General features: G+C 45.1%; 1 protein-coding gene across 2 annotated transcripts in view; it reads right to left on the reverse strand.

The window, feature by feature from the left end:
- Window positions 1-10,870, reverse strand: part of LOC118837518 (nuclear pore glycoprotein p62-like) — a 31,282-nt gene extending 20,412 nt beyond the window's left edge. The window contains exon 1 of one of the 2 annotated variants that reach the window (XM_036744451.1): window positions 10,298-10,870. The gene's annotated coding sequence lies outside the window, so the exon portion shown is untranslated. The remainder of the gene's footprint in view (window positions 1-10,297) is intronic. The other variant, XM_036744452.1, reaches the window with a different exon arrangement.
- Window positions 10,871-11,099: the final 229 nt, after the last annotated feature.

The raw sequence follows: 11,099 nt of genomic DNA on the forward strand, positions 1-11,099 counted from the left end.
CAATTCCCTGTGGATATTTATAGCTTCCTTTCTAGGACTCTGGAATCTGCAAGAGGGGCCAGATCCAATTTCAGTGAGGTGTTTAAGAGCTAGGCACAAATCCCGGAAATGTGCACATGTCTCTCGGTATCCAGCTTTAACCCTCAAGGCCATAAGGCTGGTTCTGTTTGGTGTCCTGCCTTTAGGGGGTTCAAGCTGGGACATGTGAAGAATTTTAGCACAACAACCCAGCTGGGGATGGGTGGGCAGTTCCCAATTAGTAACAAATTCTTTCAATCACAGGCATCATGTCCCTTAGCGACCACATATCTAACTGCTAGCTCCTAATAGTCAAGGGGCCCTTGGCACATGGCATATGGTTGTAAGATTAATGTCTGGTGTCCTAAGCTTTTCTTCCATAATTCAGAGTGCTAGACTTAGAGTCTGGGTCACTTTGCTTCAAATGCTACTTCTGTCACTTGCTAGCTGTCAGCAGGTTACTTAACCTCTATAAACCTCAGTTTTCTCATCTTTAAAACGGGGACAATTATAACTACAATAGCTATATCTTAGGGCTATTGAAAGGCCCAAATGAGATAATATATGTAAAACACTTTGCACATTTTAAAATAGTATAAAAATAATAGTAGTTGTTTTGGTATAATACTAGGTGGCTTCTCAGAAAAGGGTTTTGTAAATTCTTTTACACAGAGGTCATGAAAATTGATAGATATTGGGACAGGATCAACAACCTGGGACAAAATGTTAAGAGAAGATCAGTATCAGGTAGAAGGAGGTATTGGAGGTGAAGGAAGGAAGGAAGTGGGTTCAGCCCTAGAAATCACACCCCCATTGGTGAGGTTCACTCTAAATGCACTCAAGGTAGCCTTAAGTCTTCTTTCTCATGGTTCATTCCAACTTGACTATTGTGAAAATATGTTCAGTGTGAAGGTATATGTAGAACCTATATTGGGTTGCATGTCCTCTTGGGTGGGGAGAGGGGAGGAGAGGGAGAGGGAAAAATTTGAAACTCAAAAACTTGAGGAACTGAATGTTGTAAATTAAACCTAAATATTAATTAATTAATTAATTTTTGGAAAACGATATCCCTAAGTCCCAAAGAAGGCTTCCACTAAACTCATGGATGATAGCACGATAATGTAGAGTGCACAGGCTGAGAATCACAAAAGCTTGGGTTCTGGTCCCAGTTCTATACAATGCTGGGCAAATGTTTGGTTCCCCTTTTCCTCAGGTATAAAATAAATGGGCTGGCCCCCACACGTAGAATGCACACCCTCCTCATCTCTACTTTTTAAATTCCTTGGGGCTGATGCAGGTTCCCCACCCCTGGAGCTCATGTCACTTCTACTAAAAATCTTTCTTTACCCCCTCTTGTTACCTCCCTTCTCAAATTATCAAGTACATTTTCTTTGTTTTTATGGCTGTTGTTCAGTTGTTGCGGTTGTGTCTCTCCATGACCCCATTTGGGGTTTTCTGGGCAAAGATACTAGAGGATTTGCCATTTCCTTCTCCAACTCATTTTACAGATGAGGAACTGAGGCAAACAGGGTGAAGTGACTTACCCAAGGTCACACAGATAGTGTCTGAGGCTGGATTTGAACTTAGGACAATGAGTCTTCCTGATTCCAAGACCCAGCACTGTTAGCCACTGTATTTCCCAGTTGAATGTAAGCTCCTTAAGGAAAAGAATTATTTTTAACTGTTCCCCCCCAGTGCTTATGGCACTGTGCCTGGCACATGATAGGTGGCAGATAAGTACTTGTTGATTGGCTGGACTGGAACTAGATGATTTCTAAAGCCTGAATAGCTCTAACACTACAGAAAGATTGGCAGCATGCTGGAGAGAGCAAATGTCAGGAACCAGGAGTCAGGAAGACCTGAGGTAAGTGCTGCCTGACATCACTGGGTAATGCTAGGCTGGGCAAGAAGTTGAACCTCTCTCAATTTTAGTCAACAAACATTTATTAAGGGGTGGCTAGGTGGCGCCGTGAGTAGAGCATTGGCCCTGGAGATGGCAGGACCTGAGCTCAAATTCCACCTCAGAGACTTGATACACTTACTAGCTGTGTGACCTTGGGCAAGTCACTTAACCCCAATTGCCTTGCCTTCCCCCTCCAAAAATAATTTTTTTAAAAACCCATTTAGTAAGTACCCACCATATGGCACACGTTATACAAAGTACAAGACAACTAAAACAGTCCCTGTCCTCGTGGAACTTATATTCTGCCATAAACCTTAGTTTCCTCATCTATAAGAGGGGCTAATATAGGAGTGCTGTGAGGATCGAATGAAGTAATACGTGTAAAATGGTTTGCAGTCTTTAATGCTCTATGTGAATGCCTGCTATCATTACGGCTTTATCAGAGACAGCGAGGTCAACTCCCACCTTCATTTCTGGACCATCTCTATGCCACACTACCTGCATCCTGGCCTTCTCCCACTGGAACTCACACTCCTACTCTTGGCGCTCTAGCCAGGTTTCTGGTCCATCTGGGGATGGACTTCTAGAGTACCCCCCAAGCCAGGCTGTTCCAACCAGCATCTCTCACCTTCCTCCTTCCTACCCCGCTTTCTACCACTGGGTCCCCTTTATGTGTTGTCTTCTCCCTCCCTCACCCCAGTCTTCCTTCTTGATCTCTATGCAGCCTTGGACACAGCTGATTATCTTCTCCCAGACATTCTCTCTTTTCTTGGGGCTCATGACACTGCTCTCTCTTGGTTCTCCTTTACCTCCCACACCATTCTTCATTCTCCTTTGGTGAATCTTCATCCAGGTCAGGTATACTACCCAAAGGTGTCCTTGTATTGGGATCACCTTGTGATCTCAATACACCCCGCCCCTTACATCTTCAACCGCCTTTTGGACATCCTGAATTGGATGTTCCTGAGGCCTCACAAACTCAACATGTCCAAGACAGATTATTCTTTGTACAACATGGGTTTCATCATGTCGTTCTCCTCCTCAAGAATCCGGCCCTTATTGTCTCTTGGATAACAACTGAAATTATTCTCTTCTTTCTCCAGTCTTTTTGACTTCCTGTTGCTGTCAAAGGCTCTCCCATCTTCCCAGTCACCAAGGCTCCAACCTGGGTCTCATTCTTTACTTCTCATTTTCTCTCACCCACCTTCCCACATATCGAGTCTGCTTCTAAGTCCAGTACTTAGTACAGCTGCTGGCACATAGTGCTTAATAAATATTTGTTGACTTACTGCCTGATAGCCGGTTTTATTTTCATCCTCTATCTTCCAGAAACATTTTATGTTCTGGAGGAGGAATGAAAAAAGCTGATGGTGTTGACCACCCTCCTGCTCTTGATGCTCTCTTCTCTCTGGGTTTTTGTGACCCCTTTCTTTCCTGCTTATCTTCTTACCCGTTGGTGGCTCAGTGGATAGAGTGCTGGGCCTGCAGTCAGGAGAGCTTGAGTTCAAATCTAGGCTCAGGAACTTCCTGGCTGGGGGGCCCTGGGCAGATTACTTAGCCTCTATCTGCCTCATTTTCCTTATGTCCATAATGGGGATAATTTTAGTACCCAGTTCCCAGGGTTGTAATGAGATTAAATGAGATAACAGTTGTAAAGGGCTTAGCACAATGCCCAGCAGAAAGCAGGCCCTCTATAAATGCTGATTCTCTCTCCCCCCTTCCGGCACTCCTATCCAGTTTCCTTTGCTTGATCATCACCCATGTCCTGTACCCTAACCAAGAGTGCCCTCCAAGACTCCGTCCTGGGCCCCCTTTGCTTTTTTCTCTGCATTCTCTCTCTCAGTGACCTCATCAGTCTCCATTCATTCATTTACTATCTCTCTACAGAGGACAATGCCATGCAGTGGAGGGCGTGCCAGATTTGGAATCAGAATCCTTGGGCTGAGTCCCAGCTGGAACACTTACTGCTTACATGACCTTGGGTAAGTTAATTCCCTCTCTGGGCTGTAACTTCTTTGTGTATAAAATGAAGGGCTCAAAAACGAAATGATGTGAGAGCTCAAACTCAATAAGCCTATGATTTTACCACTCATAGCTCTAGATATCCGGCCCTAACCTCTCCCTATAACTGGAGGCCCTCCTCATCATTTCCCTGGTGGAGGTCTCCGCACATCTCCAACTGGATAGGCCTCATAAGCAATACACTCATTCTCTTCACCCCAAATCCATCCTACGTGGAAACCATCCTCCTATTCAACCAGGTTTGCAATTTCACTGTAGCATAGACTTTTCTCTTTCCCTCACTCCCCATACTCACTCACTCACTGAGCCTTATGGATTCTTTACAATTTTTCTCCCATTTTCCCCCTTTCCTCCAATCACTCCCCCGGTAGGTCCTCATCATCTCTCACCTGGACTGTCTCTCAAACACCCTCCCTTCTCTCCTGTGATACTGCCACCACTCTAGGGTAGGCCCTTGTTATCTCACACCAATTACAACAACCTGCTGGTAGGTCTGCCTGTCTCAAGTCTCTCCCCACTCTGATACACCTTCCATTCAGCCACTAAAGGGACTTTTCTAAAGCACATGTCTGACCACGTGGCCCTTCCCCCTACTCAATAAACTCCAGTGTCTCCCTATCACCTCTGGGATCAAATGCAAAATGTTCTGTTTGGCATTTTCAAACCCCTTCATAACCTAGTCTCCTTCTACCTTTCTGGTATTCTTATACTTTATTCCCTACTACATACCGTTTGCTCCATGACACAGATCTTCTGGTTATTCCAGAAACGAAGCACTCCATCTTTTGTCTCTGGGAATTTCCCCTGGCTGTCCCCCACGCTTGGAACACTGGCCCTCCTTATCTCCACCTACTCAATTCCCTGACTTCCTTTAAGGCTCAGATAAAATACCAACTTTTACAGGATGTCTTCCCAACTCCTCTTACTTCCAAGGCCTTCCTTCCCTCTGTTAATTGTTTGCTGTCTATATAGCTTGTTAGAATATATATTTGTTTGCATGGTATCTCTCCCATTAAACTGTGAGTTCCTCTCATTTGCCTCCTTCTGTATCCTCAGCCCTTGAAACAATGCCTTGTACATAGTTGGAGCTTAAAAAATTTTGATTGATTAACATCCTTCTAATTGGACTCCCTGGTTAGTCTCTGTCATCTCCAATCCACCCCCCACAAAGCCACCAAAACATCCTTCCTAAAGCACAGGTTTAATCACGTCACTCTCCTCCTCAAGGTGGGCACCTCTTGTTTCTTGGATAAAATACAGATTCCACAGCTTGGCGTGCAAAGTCCTTCATCATCTGGCTCCAGCCCCCTGTAACAGGTAAAACAGGGCTCTGGCCGATGAGCATCCGGATGGATGGGGGGATGCAAAGCCATACTCTTAGCTGGTACAGTCCACCATATGAACTTTGGAGCATGAATAGGACCCCACTGAATATGATTCTGAATTCTGAATATGATCAAAGTGGCCTTTTTGTTCAGCTTCATAGTAACATGAGTCCACGGGATCATATATAGAGTTAGAGCTAGAAGGAATCTGAGAGGTCACTGAACCCAATACTTTCATTTTATAGGTGAGAAAACTGAGGACCGGGGAATTTAAGTGACTTGCCCAGGGTCACATAGCTAGTAAGGATCGGAGGTGCAATTTGAACCCAGGTTTTCCTGACTGTAAGTTCAGTGTTATTTTGGGTAGATTTTTACTTTGGATAGATTTCAGTTGTGTCTGACTCTTCATGACCCCATTTGGGTTTTTCCTGGCAAAGATACTGGAGTGGTCTGACGTCTTCTCCAGCTCATTTTACAGATGAGAAAACTGAGGCAAACAGGGTTAAGTGACTCACCCAGGGTCATCTAGCTAGCGTCTGAGGCCAGATTTGAACTTAGGACAATGAGTCTTCCTAACTCCATGCCTGGTGCTCCTAACTTCCTAACTCCAGACCCAGCACTCTATCCACTGCACCATTTAACTGCCCTTAATTCCCATTTTCACAGAAAGTTCTCCTCACAACAACCCTGTGGGATAAGTAGTATGAGGATTTCTATGTGAGAGGAGCAAAATCAATAGGATCATAGGTCAGGATTTGAAAGGGACTCCAGGAACCACCTAGTCCAATCCTCATATTTTATAGGTGAGAAATCTAAAGGCCCAGGGAGGTTGTGACTTGCCCAAGGTCACACAGGTAGTGAGTGTCCAAGGGGGATTCTAACCTAAGGGTCAGTCCTTCTTCCACCATACCTCGCTGCCTCAGAAAATCCAGTCTGTTTTGCCCTAGGGCTGGGGTGGGGGGTCTGTTTCATAACTACTGCTGTAGTGAAAAACAAAAGCGGTTTACAGATGCCTACTTCATCTTTGGCATGCTGCAGGTGTCCCGCACATTTGGCTTGGATTCTGCTATGTTCAGGAACCAAAAGAGAGAGCCACTTTTAAAATCCCATTTTCAATCTGTCCTGCCCTGGCTGGTTTCATTAAACAGGCATAAATCCCTTGCTTGCAAAACAGTCATGTCTGTTCTTCAAGCCTTTTAATAACGTCTGCCTTTGGAAAGTAACCCACTTACAGGGCGACAATGCTATTGACGAAAACCTGAAGAGGATTCTCTGCCTCCACCTCTAATTTTTTTTCCTTAAGTCCTCACAAGCCTCTTGGAACTGTATGGTATAATACTAGGGCAGGATGATTTTTGTGTTCCTAAGGCATCAAACAAACAAGGTCTTAGGTTTCCAAATGTTTAGATGCTTCGGACTTCAAAATGGGCACTGCCAGTTTGATTTATCCACTGTATGCTGCTTTAATTGACCCTCTGTGATTTTCTCCCTTCCTAAGTCGGCATATTTTCTTCCAGAGCCTGTCATTTTTATGAGTCAGAGAGTCATGGAAAACTCACTCATTCAGATCCAAGACTCCACCTAAACAGTGACTTAACCGCTTTGTGGACACACAGGACCTGGATTCTGGAAAGGATACTTCCACTCCATTTTACAGATGAGGAAAAAGAAGTCCAGAGAAGCTTGTCTAAGGTCACAGTCCATTACTAATTAGTACCTGGTATCCTTCTCAGCTTGGTGCATCAACTTACACTGGGCTCAGCAGTGACAACTTCCATTTGTAATCAGTCAGTCTGCCACTTACTCTTCTACTTCCTTTTAGGAGAAAAGCAGAAGCTTTAAAAGACTCATCTTGTAGGAGAGAAGCTTTACAAAGAAGTAAACCATTTAAAAAGGCTCTGGAAAGTCCGTGCTCATATTTCAGTTACAACTAACTGATCCTGTGTTGATCATGCATGTGTTGGCCCAACTCAGGGTTGGACTGATGAAAGTGGAGGACATAAGGGCCTGCCATGGTCCATGGGGGTCACAGAGTCAGGCACGACTCAACAACAACAAACACTTAGCACAGGGCCTGACACATAGTAGGCACTTTATATTTATTCCTTTCCTCTTCCCCTTCTTATTTACAATGTAGAATTCATGTGTGATTTCTTTATTTTTACTTTTGGTTCCAAATTCTCTCCCTCCCTCCACCCTCTCTCTCACCCATTGAGAAGGTAAGAAATATATCATATTCTGCATCACACACGATTTCTGAATTGGCTTCCCCGTACCATATTCCTCAAGTTGACACTGGTCCTTGGCACTGTAGGATCATTTTGCCATCTTTCATGACTTTGACTCACTTGATTCTGGCCTCCTCCAATTGGATGCCCAAGAATAATAATAAAAATGATAATAATAACTGATGGGGTTTAGACTGTGGGAGCCCCCTTGAACTCCCCTTGAATCTTCCCACAAGATGAGGTGTTTGCCTGAGGCCATAAGCCTTTCATTACTGCTAGGCCCAAACCTCTAGGCTAGGTTACTCTAACCTAGCCTAGCCCTCCATTGTCTGGCTAGTTTCCATCCTTGATCCTATCAAAGTGTCTACCCCTAAATCTGTTACCCTTAAACTAGGCCAGCTGTACATAGTCTGTCATCTCCCGGTAGCCTTCATCTACTTCCCAACTTTAATCCTATTCTCTTGGTTCCTGGAGTCTGACCTCACCCCAGTCCCATCAAGCTCCTCCTTAGACTCCTCCTCAAGACCCTCCCTAAAGCCCTTCTCCCATCACCCAAGGACCACGACAGACCCCTCCTACAGTCTTTGTGTATGTAAGCTCCATCTTGCCTCCATGAAGGCGGTCAGATTCAGTCTAGCTCAGTAGGTTGAATCTGGCCCGCTTGTGAAAACGAGTGTCATAAATGGTGAGATTTCTTAAGACAACCCAACACGGCAAACTCTTAATAAACTTTATCTTTCTCCTTGGCTGAGAAGGCTTGAGTTGAATTCGTTCGGCAGGACCCTGTGTGCCGGTATTTTGGGGTCTCCAGCACCCCTCAACCCCGAACCTCACCGATAACCAGTTATATAGTGCCTTAAAGTTTAAAAAGCATTCTACATATGTTCCATCATTTGATCCTCTCGCAATTCTGTGAGATGGGTGTTCTCATTTCCATTTTACAGAAAAGGAAGTTGAAGCCTAGAGAAAGTCATCAAGCTAGTTAGTGTCTGATACAGGATTTGAACGCAGGTTTTCTTGACTCTGCCTCCTGCCGGCACTTCCTCCACCGTACCACATAATGCTAATTTGGGACCTATTAGAAGAAAAGCCAAACCAAGTCACTGCAAAATTCACTGGCCACAGAGATTTAAGAGAAAGTAGGCCCTTTTTTCTACACAGTTTCTAGGCCACTCACTGGAAGGAGATTAGGCAATTTAATTAAATTCAACTCAATTTAATCCAATAATCTATACAAGTCTACAAGCGTTGATTAAGCATGTACCAAGGACTCTGGTAGGCACTGGGAATAAAAAAATAAAAACAAAATAAGTCCATACTGGGAGTGGAAGGAGACTGCTAACTACCATGGAAATCAAGAACAGTTTCCTGTCGTAGATAGTAATTAAAATTAACAGAAAATAGCATATGGCTTTTACATGGTAGGCACTCCATAGGTATTGGTTGATATTTGGATTTGATAAAGAAATGTGACAATATACACCAAAGGGTCTCCTATCAATTTGGGATTCTTCCCTACTAACCAATCTTATCACCAGGGAGTGACTTGCGCAGAATTTGCATGAACATGAGAACTGGTTTTTTTTTTTTAAATGTACATGTTGACCCTGGATGTTATTTTGTTGGAACTCAATGGAATCTGGGTTTTTCCTTCAAACTTATTTATGGGCCTCTGAGAAACCTCTATCACTCTTTCAGGTAAACTTGTTCTAAGGAAAGAGTTGGGCACTTTTCTAAAGATGCCCCAAATCTGTGGGGCATTAGGGAAATATTTAGTGCAAGAAAGAAATAATTTTACAATTCGTCTCATCGAGTGCACCTTCCAAAGGAACAGCTTCCATAGTGGATCGGTGGATAAGAACAGGCAAGCAGAACCCAGAAACAATAAACCCCAGAACACCAACTACTGGACTAAGGTCTCCACAGTCAACAAAAACTGAGAAAAACAGAAAGCAGTGTATCAAAAATGAGGTTTAGATTACACCATATATTGCAATCAAATCAAAATGAAAATGTGACCTACAATAAATTTAAAGGTCATACATTTAAAAAAAAACAGAGGCAAAAGAAAGGAGGTATCTGAATAATTCTGGGTGGGGAAGAATTCTTAATTAAACAAAAGGTGATCACAGAAAATAAAGTGGGCAGTTTTACTTAAAACTGACAATCTTTTATGGGAACAAAATAAATGCTGCTAGGAAAAAAAAGATAATTAAGAGAATCTTTACAAAAACATATCTTACAGAAGTCTGATATCCAAGATGTAACAGGGAATTGACACAAATACGTAAGAATAATTTGTGGTTATTGTTGTTTAGTCATGTCTGACTCTTTGTGACCCCATGGAGTGGTTTGCCATTTCCTTCTCCAGCTCATCAGGGTTAAGTGACTTGTCCAGGGTCACACAGCTAGTAGGCCACGTTCGTCAGGCCTGACACTCTATCTAGTGCACCACCTAGCTACCCTACATAAGAACAAGAAAGGTTCACTGATGGATAAGGGGGTTAGAGAATGAGGACAGACAGTTTTCCAAAGAAGAAATTCGAGAAATCTACCTGCATCTGAAAGAACGTGTCAGGTCAATAATAATAAAGAGAAATGCAAATTAAAACACTTTAAAATTGGATGATACAGCCAGACCGGCAAAGTGGACAAACGCTAAAAATGATAAATATTGGACTTCCGGAGCCAAGATGGAGGACTAAGGAAGGAACCTTGGAGCCTTCCCAAATTCCCTCCAAACTTGAAAACCACAGCAGACCTGGTGGGGGAAGGGGAGGGGGGGTAGGGAGGCGGCTTACCAGCGCGGCAGGAAGGCTCGGTCTCTCTGGGCTGGGAGGGGAGGGAGGTCGACGAGCAGCAGCAGCAGCAGCAGCAGCCAGCCTCGGAGCTCGGGGCCTGCAGCCTGGGGCAATCCACCAGCAAGGCCCTGCCCTCCTGCAAACAGGCAGCCCCAGGGGCAAGCCCGCGATCCCCGCAGTACGGCAAAGCCCCGCCCCCAGCGCGGGCCACCAGCGGGCCTGACCTCTCTGCGGATCCGGGGGATAGTCAACAGCCAGGCCCTGCCCCCCGATTCAGCCGGCCCCCCGGGTTGGGTCAACAGCTACACCACAGCCCCCGGGGCCCGCAGGCAGAGAGGCCCTGTTTCCATAGCAACCCAGCAGCAGGGCCTAGCTCCCGGAGCAGACCAACAAGATTCCTTCCCCAGGGCCTGCCAGCAGAAAGACTCTGTTTCCATAGCAACCCAGCAGCAAGGCCCCTCCTCTGGGGCAGGCCGGCAACAAGATCCCTCCTCCAGGTTCAGCAAGAAGAAAGACTCTGTTACCACAGCAACCGAGCAGCAAAGCTCCACCCCTGGAGCAGGCCAGCAACAAGATCCCTCCTACAGGTTCTGCGGCAGAAAGACTCTGTTACCATAGCAACCCGGCAGCAAGGCCCCACCCCTGAAGCAGGCCAGCTGCTAAACCCAGACCCGGTGGAGGCCCATAGGGAGGCCCCACCCCCCTAGTACAATCCCGGGAGAGAAGCCTAGCTTCCAATACAAACAAGTAGTTAAGCCCTGAAACTCAGTGAAAGGCAGCAGCAAGATCCTGAGGCCCAGCA

Source organism: Trichosurus vulpecula, chromosome 2 (assembly GCF_011100635.1).
Source record: "Trichosurus vulpecula isolate mTriVul1 chromosome 2, mTriVul1.pri, whole genome shotgun sequence".
NCBI lineage: Eukaryota > Metazoa > Chordata > Mammalia > Diprotodontia > Phalangeridae > Trichosurus > Trichosurus vulpecula.